A 14,005-nucleotide genomic window follows, 5' to 3' on the forward strand; every position below is an offset into this window, starting at 1 on the left:
CATAGCATTTGCCGCAGCATCTTCAGTTTTAGCTGACAAATATTTCTTGCAAACACGTCAGGCACACAGAGCTTCCCAAGAAATAGATGCTTTAACGTTGTCAGTTCTGGGTGAAATGAGTATTTTGATCATCTCTTTGATAATCCTAGGGCTATAAAAGTATCTTCAGGAAACCAGGTTCTCCCCAGTACGCCACATGTATATATATAGCACACGTGTGTAGCAAACAAGTTATGGGATGGGGGGTAGAAAGCTCCCATAGGGTCTGTGTGGCTCCTGCCAGACCACAGCCTTTCTACCACACTCAGAATCATAGAATCACCAAGGCTGAAAAAGACCTCCAAGATCATCCAAGTCCAACCTATCACCAATATTTCTTACTGTGCCACGTCCCTCAACATGACGTCTAAACATCCATGCTTCATTTCATTGCATCAAGCACAAGGCTGAGTTTGCCCACACTTTCATTACTAGACACAGTGAAGAAAACTCTGTCTTGTTGCTGAAATAACGGGGTGAGAAGGTGAAGTGTTGCTCACATTCCTGAGCCCATACATTGGTGAGCAATGCCCTGCCCACGGACACGAAACTCCAAGCCAATACAGCCTTACAGGTCGCTATGGGGATACATGAGTGCCAGCAGGAACTGCCTGTGCTGCTCTGTAATGTGAAGAATTACACCTAAATGACAGCAAAGCCACGAGAGCAGCATCAGACACTCATTTCCAGAAGCAGTCAGTAGGAAAAGCATCAGAAGTCCCAATAGGAATGGCTATAGCACAGCATCCCTCACCACCTCCCCTGCCCCCTCTGCTAAACCCAAACTCTTAAGAAGCCTCACCACACATTCAGTAGCTTTGCATTATGTTATCCTCTTAGTAATACATCTGGCTGGTCCCTCCGTACTTTTACTTCTTACTACCAGATGCATTGCAAAGCTGCCACTTCATCCACAGCATCCCCAAACCTCTCCCATATTCAAACAAACAGAAATCCCACACTAAAAACAGGCCCAACAATTCCTGGTGGGAAGGTCAGGCAAGCAAGACCCCAAGTTATTGAATCCTGCTTTCTTCACATGGCACATCTGCCACTGTGCCTTACATACAAAGCATCTAGAAGATAATATAGCAGAAAATAATTTCCTGCAGCGTGCACAGGAGAGAGACTATTACAGCAGTCAGCAAAGGTTAATTAGCAACGATATAGATTGCACTGTGACGTCACACAGTACTTGTTATTCCCATGCACACCCTCAGAGAATAAATAAGACAACTCAAAGCTGTGCTGTACAAACTGCTATATGCCCACGAGGAGCTTCTAATTTTATATATAAACCCATTCCCCTACATGCAAGCTTGAACCAATGCTCTCACCCCAAGCCTGCAAACCCAGAGGCAGGTTTAAAAGGTCCTTTCTGACATTTGGGGGAAAAAACATGAACTTCAGGACGCAGGCCATATTTTTGACAATTCCTTGTGAATGATGTGTGGCATTCCTTATAGCTTCCAATCCTATATTGCAGCTGGGCTGCAGAGGTGCCTCCATGCAGCACGTGCAGGAGAAAACCTGAAGTGCTCAGAGATGTTGCCACCAGGCAGTAGCTGCCACCAGTACCTCTGCTCATAGCCATAAAAAGCTGGCATCAGTTTCCATCACTTCTTAAGCTTTAGGGTAAATATTTTATATAAGATAAATCCAAGAAATACTAAGAAGAGCTTAAATGGATACCTAAAACATTACAAGTTTATCCAAGCTATATTCTCCAAGTCAAGGACTTGTTAATTATTTTACTAAATATCTGATTTTATGCTGATACATGAAGAAAAAGGTGCTGGGAAAGTCTCTAGCAACTTCTTGCTTGGGAGATCCCACACTGTAACAAAACACACCTTGAATGTATATGGAAACTGCTACCATCCATCAGAAGACCCATCTCTACTGCGAGGTCTCAGGTTATGGGATGTCACGCTCAGCGCGTGCCGCAAGCAAGAGTTCAAGAAGCATCTGGACGCCACTCTCAGACACATGGTCTGACTTTTGGGTGGTCATGTGTGGAACAGGAGTTGGACTTGACGGTCCTCATGGGTCCCATCTGGCTCAGAATATCCTATGATTCTAAATCCCATAGCAAGAGCTATGCCACTACACTGCTGATGGGCACCAACCCCGACCCCATGCCTCTGAGGAGGATTAAGCAACACTGCCTGGCAGGGAGGGCATGAAACATGGCTTTCCTCCACAAACACAATCCCTGCCCATACCACACCACCATGGAACAAGGAACGTACACAAGTCTCTGCTCATCACACGCACTGCATTATTTCAGCATCTTTCTTACCTCCTGTTTCCAGGAGCACTCCTGCAGCCCCCAGGCAGCCACCCTGAGCCATACCTGGGCCAGCCCCTGCTCTGTGCTCACCAGCAGCCAAGCAGCACCAGGATGCTGTGCTATACTACCTGAACACCATTAATTATTTTGTTTGTGTTTACTGATGTTCTCAGGTTGATCTGCTCAGTGCTAATGAGGCATTTATTCTCAATTAGAAAGCTCTTGCAGAAGTGAGCTGTAATTCCAGTGAGTTTTGCAGATGAATTAATTACAACGCGAGCGCTCAGCCTTCTGCTGGTGCCTCTGCTCTGTGCAACGAGCTCCCATACTGAACAACAGCGTTTTGAGGAGAAATAGGTCCACCTTTTTTGTTCTGTACAAGGTACACAGTGTAAGGCATTGCATGCATTTCCTCCAGCTTTAAAATCTACCCAGCCTTGGCTGCTGAGCGGTGCTGCAAGAAGCAGCCACGAGCAGAGAATTCCTGCAATGCAATGCCTGCTCAAAAAGAAATATTAAATATAAATCTGTGCTATTTCATCACGCAACATTAAGTCAGCAATGTTCCACTGTGGGAAATTTCATCCCCATTACTGCGTGCTGCGTGAATTTAAAGCATCTGCAGTATAATGAGAAGATGAAACAAGCTACAGAGAAACACTGGGAATATGCTTAGCACTACAATTTGTGCCCGTTAGATGATTGCATCTAATAGATGTGAGGCGTCACACTAAAAAATAAAAGGGAAAAAAAGAATGAATTATTGATAGAGCTCTGAGGGGAAGTTTGAAGATATCTATATTTAGGGAGGAAGCCTCCAGGGCCTGCTTTCTCTCTGCTCCTTGTGCTCTGGGTGCCCGCAGCTGGACTGGGTGCAAGCAGGGGTGAGCCATGTAGGTGCCTTCCCTGCCTGCAGTACAGTGCCACATCTCCCAGGGTTGCCAGCAATGCACAGTGCTGATGACAAGCAATGTGCAATCTCCTTCTCTTTCTGCCAGAGCCCTGCTCCTTGGCAAGCTCCCAAGCACCCCAAGGCAAGGAGAAAATGTTCAGCTAGCCCCAGAGGACACTGTCAGCTCCAGCCTTTTCCCAGCCAAGTTCTTGTAATGTAGACACTGACAGTTCCAAGAGCTTCGCGTCCCATTCTGAGCTGAGAAAGAATCATAGAATCACAGAATGGTTGGGTTGGAAGGGATCTTACAGATCACAGAACACTGCAATGGTTGGGTTGGAAGGGATCATCCAGTTCCAACCCCTGCCAAGAAGCAAACTGTTACAGGGAAGATGAGAACCTAGAGACAAGAAACCAAGAAGAAAATGTACCTAATTACTGTACTTCAGAAGCTGGTGAAGAGGCAAAACCCATGAGATATCCTTGGCTTTGTCATGTCACAAAGCAAAGTACATGCAAAACATTGGGAATCATTTAATAATTTAAACAAGACAAAACATTCAGCTGCTCTGGCACAGAGGGAGCTGCTAAGGAAGCCTGATGGCCCATAGATGGGGACACAGGCTCTGCAAAAGCTGCCATGTGACACCTATCCTGCTACCCATCAGATGCGAGCTTTGAGTGAGGATAGAAAAACCAAAACCTCAGAGCACACCCAAATAAAGCAAATAAAAAATTTGCTTTTTTATTCTCCTGCTCTCACAGCCTCGTGTGCTTAAGCTCCCTCTGGAAACACTTAAATATTGAGTTCAATGTTTAAGCTCAACACTCAAGCCTGTCTCAAGCTCAACATGGCTCTTTCATCAACCCCATGAAATAAGTGAGGCAGCCCTGGAACTCAGGTAAACACGGACATAAACTGAAGGGTAGGAAAGTACAAAATATTTCAAAGAGCAACTAGTTGGTGCACGTGAATTGTCCCGGACCAGTTCAAAAGCAACACATTACATCCATCAAGGTTGTAGACAACCTCGAGGACCACTGAGTCCAACTAATTTGTTGAAAAAGGACAACAATGTTGCATGTCCATCTTCCAAAGTACGAAGAGCTACAACTGCATCTGCACTGAGCTGCCCTGCAAATCCCTCCTGCAGTACCTTAACGTTACATTGCAGGGCACAGATCTTCACTGTTAGACAACATCGCTGTCTCAGATGCACTTCCAAAAGGGAACATCAATAGCACCACTTGGAGATGTCATTTCCCATTAGGAGTAACTGCAGTAACGTGATCTGAACAATAAATCTTAAGGCTAGAGCAAGCCACTTTAGAACCACAGCCATCTACATCTGCTTCTTTTCCAGCATCACAATTGATGCTAATAGACATCAAAGAAAATAATTCTCACAATTTACTTCAGTTATCTATTATTTTCCCTATTCCTTTTGGTTTCAATATTCTGCCAGTTCTTTTACTGCTTATTATTTCCTTACTTCACCAAAACCCATCAGCAAACCTTGCAGCTGATGATGCCAGCTAACTAACTAACTGGCCACTGCTCAGCTAACCAACCAGTGCATCACCAGCTGCTGCACAGCCTCAGCTTTCTGAGCACCCCCAGCCTCCTGCACTTAAACACAGATCTGACCGCCAGGAGCAGACAGAGCACATTGCAGAGTACAGCCAGATTACTTCCTGGACCAATTTTGGCCTCTTTACTGCCTATTATCTAGGGTAATGATTCCTAAATTAGAGATGTTGCACTTTGGATGTGGTTACAAGCTGGGCAGAAATGTGGGTTTTAATGCGGAAAGTAAAATTACAGTTGAGAAGTGCAAGTGGCACAGGGATTAGCAGCAGACAGAGCCCGACTGGTCGATGGAAAAGGAAAATGAGTCTGCAGCTCTCTGTGCTTAAAGGCAACCATATCCAGCACTGGAACAAGGAAAGCATTGATTCACAGCTCTGTCCAGGCATCATCTTTATTACCCCTGCGCTTCTCTGTACTCCGTGGTTGTAATTTTAACTTTAAAGTTGTTCCAACTTGTAGTTATTCTGGTCTCAGAAGCCCTCTGGAAGCCAAAATCAGCCAGAAACCCACAGCTACTCAACACCAAAAACAACACAGAAGGGAGCAAAGCATCATTTCTCTGATAGAGAAGCTGCTTTGCAATGCAGAACCATGAAACGGCAAACAGCAATCGACAGAAGAGTCGCAGAGCAGAGCACACAGTGGAGCAAACTGACGTGGTGGGGACACATGTCCTTAATCATGGGCAATTAGTCACGCCATGTCATTCGTTATTTACTCAGGGGATGGGAGCTCTCAGCTTCATCCTGAGTTATCAGGCCACAGACACAGATCAATATCATAACAAGGGGCTGAGAAAATCTTGTTAGAAAAATTGCTGCTTGAGGAGGCCACTTTGTTTTGCTTCATTTACCTCTGCTTCTCTGTGCTATCACTCCCTACTGAAACTAACCCAGATAAAAAAAGGGACCACTCCTGATGTGACAGGCACCTGAGCAGCAGTGAGATCCCACAGATATCCCAGAAACAGCACTTCCAGGTGGCATTAGGATTCCTTCTGTAGGCACAGACTGATTTCACCTTTCCCAGGACGACTCTGTGCTGTATTTTGGTCAAAAGCATTCAAGAAACCCCTGCACGCCAACGATGCCAAGACCTCTGTGTATTTACACTGCTGTGGCACTCCCACATAAGCAGAACACTATTAATGTGCCCGGTTGCTCAGTGCTGTAATGCTATAATGCGATGGAAAGTACAGCAATAATAGTAGGTGGCAAAGCTTTTCGCTTCAGCAAATGAGAACAAGACCAAATGAAACAGCTGTGGGGGCAGAAACAACTGAAAGAAGCTGCTTACCTTCAGAAGGCCTCAGGAATGCAGGAATCTCCAACAAGATACCCTTATCTCAACTGCCAACCCTTAAATGAGATCTGGGAAGGGGTGGGTCCTGACAAACAAGTACACTGCATGCACCTGAGCTCCCTTGGGTTGGCCCTGCCTTCCCACCAGGTGCTCAATCATTGCTTCAAGTCATGAATTAGCATTGCTACTACAGGTGCCCAAGTTTTAAGTCAAGCATTAAGTCGAGGCACTCATTGTAAGTAGCACTAATCCCAAGGCTTCAAAGTGCTGATCTGGTAGAGGAGTTGAGACAACGACATTGGTCAGGGTTGATACGAAATGCACGGAAATAAGCACATCCCTAAACAATGTGCAAGAGAAAAAAAATCCCAACATGTTGAATTTTCTGTTTTTTGCAGTATTCTGGTGCTGATTTGTGGAACATCCCAAGATGAAAGAGACCTAACGGGATCACTGAGCCCAAGTCCAAGCTCCACGCAGACCCCTCCAAAAAACAGACCATATGTCTGGGATCATTGTCCAAATGCATCTTGAATTCTGGCACACTTGGTGCCATCACCACTGCCACTGTACCAATGCCTGACCACCCTCTCAGTGAAGAACCTTCTCCCAATATCCAATGGCCGCCAGTGCTCCTGGGTCCATCCGTATGTCTGGGATGGTGAAGAAGTGTGTTTCAACATGCAGAAACTCTTAACACCCAAAAGAACTCCTGGATATTTTACTTCCACATCGTAGGCAGATGGGAAATAGCAAGTCTCCCAGCACCCTTACCTAGCTGCAGAAATCAGAGCAGGCTCCCAAGCACACACTGGTCACTTGGCTGCTGTGTCCATTGGGGGTTGGACTCAGTGATCTCTTGAGGTCCCTCCCAACCCCTGCAATTCTGTGATTCCAATCAGTGCTGTAAGCACAGCAGCAGTCATGGTGCTGTGATCACTTATTCTGCCCCTACGGTCATGCCTTCCTTGGCACGCAGCATATCTCTGAAAAATCAATGGTTTTTCAATATAAGCCACCTCTTGGCAGCTGGAAAGGGCCACGAGGAGCTGCTGTGTGATTTGCTGCATAAGCTGTGCAGTAAAACAAAAGCTGACATTTGTAATTTGTTTAAAAGTGATCATAAACAATAAGTCCCATCAAAACGCTGCGGATGCTGATAATCAAACTGCAATCAAGGCAGTCACTACAAAAGTAACCACTGCACATCAGGCAAGTTTTCCCAAAAACTGGAAACTTTCTGGAAATTCTGAGGCTGAGCCCTAAAACCTGGGAGTTCCTAAAGGCCTTCCCACTGAAATACAGTTAAACTACCTTTGTGATAGGGAGCCTCTTGGAGGAGTATTTAGGGATCAACTCTTGGGCAACTGAGAAGCTCTTTGACAAGTCGTATGTGACAGGAGATGGGAATCGGGTCAAACAAGAAAGCATTATTTTAGCAATGTGAATTCTACCTCTTCTGCTGCATCTACCCTCTGTGCTACCAACAAAGCTGTCGATACAAGTCAGAGAACGTGCAGCCGTGTGCCATGAATGCCTCATCCACAAAGTGTGACTATTTCACAGAATCATGGATGTTCTTGGTTGGAAAAGAGCTCTAAGATCATCACATCCAGCCCCAACCCATCTCCACCACATCGAATGCTGTTTGTTTTCAAATGAACAACGAGCAGGTGTGAAAAACCCCAGTCTTAGAAGCCAGCGAACTGGAAAGCTCCATCTGAAGCAGTCAGAAGGCACACACCACACCAAATGGGTTCAAAACAGACAGGTTGAGTTTGCTATGCAATAGGTTTTTGTGTTTTCTTTAACTAACGGGAGTACTGTGGTGCAGATCTCCAGGGAGTTAATAGGTAAGAAAAAAAACCAAGGTCCATGAACCTGTGGTAAATAATGCTGTTGGAGCAGGAAGCTGTTCCAGGACCCACAGCATCCTCAGCCTCTGCTCTCTGATGACACACCCAGATAACACAACCCATTTTTAGTTAGAAATCCAACCCACTCACAGCAGTTTGCCCATCACTGGCAAGCTCAGAATGCACTCAGTTCTGCCATTGCCACCTGCTCCCTGCTGATGCCCATCAGCACCATCGGTTCATAACCTCCAAGAGAAAAAAAGAGACAAAACAGCTAATGGAGAAGAAGTCTGGGTTATGTGCCAACACAGCCTCTTTCAGAAAAAGTACATCAGGCACTGCTACTCAGTTATTACAATAATTGCACAGCAAAGGCCATCTGAGGCATTCTGGAAATGCAGTGCTAGAACTCAAGCAGGTCCCCCCCTGAGTGCAGGGGTGCAGGACCCAGGGTGGTCCTTCAGTGTGCTGTTACTGCTGGGTGAGCTGCAGAGGGGCTCCAGCTGCACCCATCATGCCAGTGAGTGAGGAACCTCCTGAGGATGCTGTCATAGGCAGTCCCACAGCCATAGAGCCACGGAATGGTTGGGTTGGGAGGAGTCTTAAAGACCACAGAACCATGGAATGGTTGGGTTAGAAGGGACCCCAAAGTCCCCCCAGCCCTACTCCTGCCATGAGCTGGCTGACCCCCATTAGCTCAGGTTGCACAGGGCCCCATCCATGGCCTCAGACACCTGCAGGGAATCACAGAATCACTAAGGTTGGAGAAGACCTGCAGCAAAGGATACATCTCCAGCACCAGACACACCATGCTCCATCTCTCCTCCCTCCCAGCTAAATTGCACTGCAAATCAAGAGGCCACATGGGTGTTTATAAATGCAAAGAACATAATGCTTGCTAAGTTTTAACTATCACCAAAGGGCTCTGCTCTCAGTCAAGCGTGAAGGCCCATTTTGGGAGGGCTGCAAATACATCTGTGCAGAGCAGGAAGCTTGCCTTGCCTGCTTTAATCTGTTTCTTCCTCCAGGTCTAAAGGTGAAAACACACTTAATGATATTTAAACTACAGCAAAGAATCACCCGGCACTCGGATGTGTCCCCTAGGGAGTATCTAAAAATGTAAGTAAATAGCACACAACAACATTAAAATATTCAGCAGCGTGCAGAAAGTGACTTCAGCCCCAGTCTGAAGCACCGACTTTGCTCATGATGTTCCCTGAGCCCTATGAATTAAATTGTCCCCGTCTCTTTAATCAAGTTGCCCTTGCAAATATGAAACTGCACTGAGATCCATATGTGCTCCAATAGGGCACAGAGCCACTGCAGGGCCTCAGCACACTCAACACTGTGCTGCTGTGACAGGCTGCAGCCCAGGAGATGGGATACGTGCTGGGAAACCACGTAAAGCATCCACGTGGCTTCCATATGCCAGCTTGGCATGTCACATATGGGCCCAGCCCAGCCATCACAGGGTGTACACTAAAACACAGCGCTGCTCTGCTATCCAAGGAACGATGTTTAGATAAAAATCTTCAGTTAGGTTTATGTTTTATATCATTTCTGTGATGGGGCAGGATGGCCCCCCCCGTACCCTGAGTGGTGAGGAAGGACAGATGCCACAGACTGAGCATCCCGAGTGTGGTGATGGCATAGAAGTCAGCAATTCATACAACACAGAGCAGCAAGAAACAGACTCAGCAGACAATTCTTTGCCTTAATGACAATTAATATTTTTAATTTCATTTCACCTGCTTGCCATCCTCCCTTGTCCCCAAGGACCATTCCTCCTTCCCTTCCTTGCTGTGAGCGCACCACAAAACGGCACCCAGGAGCCCAGCTGGGGCGAGCTCAGACTGCACTTAGGAAGGGAGAAATGCACCTCGCATTACTTGTCCTACTCGACTGATTTTCGCCCCTAGAACAAAACAAATTCCAGATTTCAGCCACGTATTTTCCCACCAATATCTCCACCTACAACAGACAACGAGATGCATTCACTGAGCACATCTCCAAGCATTTCATGCAATGCCACTGATGGCTGGAGATCATCCTAGCGCCCATACGTCAGCAACAGCCTTGCAGGGGCTGTAAAACACTCACACTTTGTTCATTTCAGTTTGATGCAGTGCAAACAAGTACCCTTACAAAGACATGACTTTTGATGAATCACCGCTTGTTTAGATTATATACGATGAAAGCAAAGCATCTGCAGAACTCTAGATTAGAACGACTACCATTTGTCTCTTCTGTATCTCAGAAGACATCTAAGGAAGAAAAGGGAAGAGCCGTGGAGGCTTCAGGCAGTGAAGCTGGGAGCTTTGGGGGTTGTGCTGTGAGCAGGAGGCTCACAGCACCTGCTGTGCTTTCCCTGAACAGCTTCTACGTGATGCCAGCACTGGAAAAAGATGTGCTGAACTGCCCCAACCACAGAATCACATCACGACATCCGAGTGCCTGCTGTACCCCAGCACTGGGTTGGGATTGTCCAGAGCACCTGAGCAATTTTATCCCTCCTGCCTTCTGCCCACAGTATGTTTCCCCCTTGCATCCTATCCCCTCCCAAGCCAACACAAGACATAAATGGCACGATAAAAGGAAAACAGAGAACAAATACATTTTTCACTCCACCTCCAACTTCGCTCAATGCAGGCGGTGGTTTCCTTACATCTCTGCGACCTTGAGAACCACACATGGGAACAGTGTTTTAAGTAGCTCTAGAAATTACCCAAACCTATTACCCAAACACAAAGCTTCGTATTGCAGCTCTTGGTTCCCTTGAGTCGCTTCAGTTCTGCAATCATTCACAAGTGGCTGCTCCTGAGATAAACCTTTCCACGGAGACCGCATCTGCGCCATTCACGCTATCCGTGCTTCTAAAAGTTAAAGTCAGTGGAATGTGCCTTTGATTCCCACTTTCTGCTCGTTCAATTAAAGAACCTGGCAGGCTGTTTGATTTCTTTCATCGGAAAAACGGTGTTAAGAGGTTTTCAAAATAACATTTCATGAGTTCTGAGGACACAGCAATGCACATCCCTGCTGGTTTCATGCCTATTTCAGGCTCATACTACCAGCTCCTCATCCAGCAGTGGCAGCGGTTTGGAGGCCTCTGTGCTCCCAAAGGCAGACAGAGGGCTGGGGGGGTTCCCAGCCTCTCCAGCTCCACCTGCAAGTTGGGCAGTCCCAGTGCTGGCAGTGGGGCTGGGATGCTCCATCACAACAGCGTGAAACCGGGACAATGGGCTGTGAAAATAAACGCTCCGAGCGCTCTCCCAAATTACATGCTATCATAATAATGGAGGGGTTGGTGATATATCAAAAATAATCCAAAATGATTAGCAATTACCCTCGTGAATCATAACCGTCTTTGAATGCTGAAAAGCCATTTGAGCACTTCAGCTGTGAGGCTCCTCCATCGTAGCCAACGCTCCAAAAACCCGAAATAAACAGAGCCTGGAGAACATCCCGAGCATCCCCGGGTGTTCCTGTGCAGCCCCCGGGGCTCAGCCATGGGGTGGGCACAGCAGGAGCCCGGCCCCACATCCCCCCTCCTCCTCCACCACAGCAACACTCAGAAAGGCCCAAAAATGCACCACGTGTTGGTATCTAAACAACCCGAAGCTGTAATTAAGGAGGGTATGGAAAGCGTAAAGCGATGTTTATATTCCCAGAAATTAAAATGTCAGCGACGAGGCAGCGAAATAATTTAATCAAGTTGGGAGGCATCTATGAGAAATCACTTTTACATGATTTAATGAGAGAAGGCATCGGAAATGGTGATTTTAATCAGCCAAGTGGGGCTCGTGAGCAAGAACCACCCGCTTAGGGAACGTAGCTCGCTTCTCCCAGAGACTGTTCTGTCCCTGCTGACACTCAGCACAGCATTTATTGTACATATTTACCACTTCCCCAACCCCTGGGTAACGCTGCTCATCAGAAGCTTGAAGCAGAAAACAAAGCCAAAGACAAACATCAACAAAACCTTGTAATTCAAAACCGTGATTTGTAGGAGAGTCAAATGCTGGAGAGTCTCAAAGCAGGCGGGGAGCCCTGATGGTGCCATGGAGCCAAGCCCCAAACCCTGAGTTGGCTCTGCTCTTTGAAAGGGGAGATAACAGCAGGACAAGGGGAAATGGTTTTAAGTTGAGGGAGGGCAGATTGAGGTTGGATGTCAGGGGAAGTTCTTTACAGAGAGAGCAGTGAGGTGCTGGAACAGCTGCCCAGAGAGGCTGTGATGCCCCGTCCATCCCTGGAGGTGTTCAAGGCCACATTGGATGGGGCCCTGGGCAGCCTGGGCTGCTGTGAAATGGGGAGGTTGGTGGCCCTGTGTGTGGCGGGAGTTGGAGATTCATCATCCTTGAGGTCCCTTCCAACCCAACTGTTTTATGATTTTATAAGTCTGTGATTCTCCTTCATCACGCTCACTTTGCCTCACTCTGCTTCAGACCAAAGGCAGCTCCTGCAATGGCAATGCAAACAGGAGCAGCACTAAAAGCATCGCAGGAAACATACTTTTGTTCTTCTCTCTGATCTGCTGGCTGCCCCTCTCTTGGCTTTGGCACCAGCAGATCTCTGAAAACGCAGCGCCCTGTGAACTGCAAAGGATGCTGTGGGTCTGAGCACAGCTCTGCAGCACTTTATGGGCACACACACAGAAAATAATTTACTTGGAAAACAAAGCAGGAGCATGGGCAGAAGGCACTGGATCTCCCCTTAAACTCTAGAAGCTGAAGAGGTGATGAATACCAAAGCCTCTTCTATAAATATGCAGCCCTACAACGCACAGCAATGGGTGCTGCCACTGGCCACCAGACACCCAACCAGCCACCAGCACTGCAAAGTGACTCAAACTCACCCATTCTCACAGCGCCAATGCAGTCTTTTGGGTTTTAAAATCCAATTTCATATTGTTTAAAAATGAATGATGTGGAATAAGGGTGATGGTTTCCCTGCAGGAGGTGATAGAAGGGCAGGGAGTGACTGCCTCCAAGGGAGCACTCAGGGCTGCCAAGAGGGCAGCTCTGCATTCAGCTCAGCACCTCCTGATCCTGGGATGGGGAAGGAAACCACCACTGGAAGGGGACACAGCAGACCACCTATAAGGTCTCCTCACCATTAAAGCCAACCATAATTCCAGCAAAGCAAGGAAAGTGTTCCAACCAAACACCACGCAGTGGGCACTGCAGTGGATTGCACAGACGCAATCTGAATTAACGGCAAAAAGAAGCAAGTTTTCACATTTCTCATTCTCCCAGGCAAACTGAAAAGCAGTCAACATTTGTACACAGAACCAAAAATAGGAGCCCAGCTTCTGAACAACTGCGAGTTATTTCTGGCCCCTCCGTTCCACCGCTCTTTCCACACCAGCAGAAGGCATTTCAACCCTCTGCTGTGTGCCTGATATCACCAGACCGCCCCACAGGGCCTTCCTCCTCTACTCACAATATTAAAGATTCTTTAAAACCCTTTCATCCCTCCACGTTTCATCGAGATAGAACTCACTGTGCTCAATTTTACCCAACATTCATCTCATCTCACAAAACTAGGTCACAACATTTGCGAGCTTACACGAGTTCGGCTTTATAAATCCAGAAAATACCTCCTGTTTTTCTTGTTCTGTGTATGTCTACATTGAAAAATAAAACATCTGTGGAGTATAGCAACAAACGACTTCCTGTTCCAAATTCTGATGGGCTATTTACAAAATCCCTTTTCTCTGGGCAGTAGTATTTTGAAACCGTCCTGCTGAACAGCCCTGGAGCCCCCTGGGCAGCATCAGCCTGGCAGCCCCAACACCAGGCAGCTGAGCAATGCACAGCAGTTTTCTTGAAAAGCAGCAAGGATTCTTGGCTGCTGCTATGGCCTCGTTGGTGCTGAAGGCTGATGTTGCTGAAATACTGCAGCCTGACTTTCTGTGGGATTGCCACCCTTGTGAGCAAAGCTGTGCAGCACAGAAATGCTGGAAAAATGGTAAAGACATTCAGAATATCCCCACTAAGCATCTTTGTGATGAAGCCAGAGAGCAAAAAGTAAAG

General features: G+C 46.9%; 1 protein-coding gene across 1 annotated transcript in view; it reads right to left on the reverse strand.

Annotated features, from left to right (window-relative positions):
- KCNJ3 (potassium inwardly rectifying channel subfamily J member 3) overlaps positions 1-14,005 on the reverse strand; it is a 30,660-nt gene that overhangs the window by 12,040 nt on the left and 4,615 nt on the right. The window lies entirely within an intron of this gene.

This window comes from Tympanuchus pallidicinctus, unplaced genomic scaffold, assembly GCF_026119805.1.
Source record: "Tympanuchus pallidicinctus isolate F22 unplaced genomic scaffold, pur_lepc_1.0 scaffold15, whole genome shotgun sequence".
NCBI lineage: Eukaryota > Metazoa > Chordata > Aves > Galliformes > Phasianidae > Tympanuchus > Tympanuchus pallidicinctus.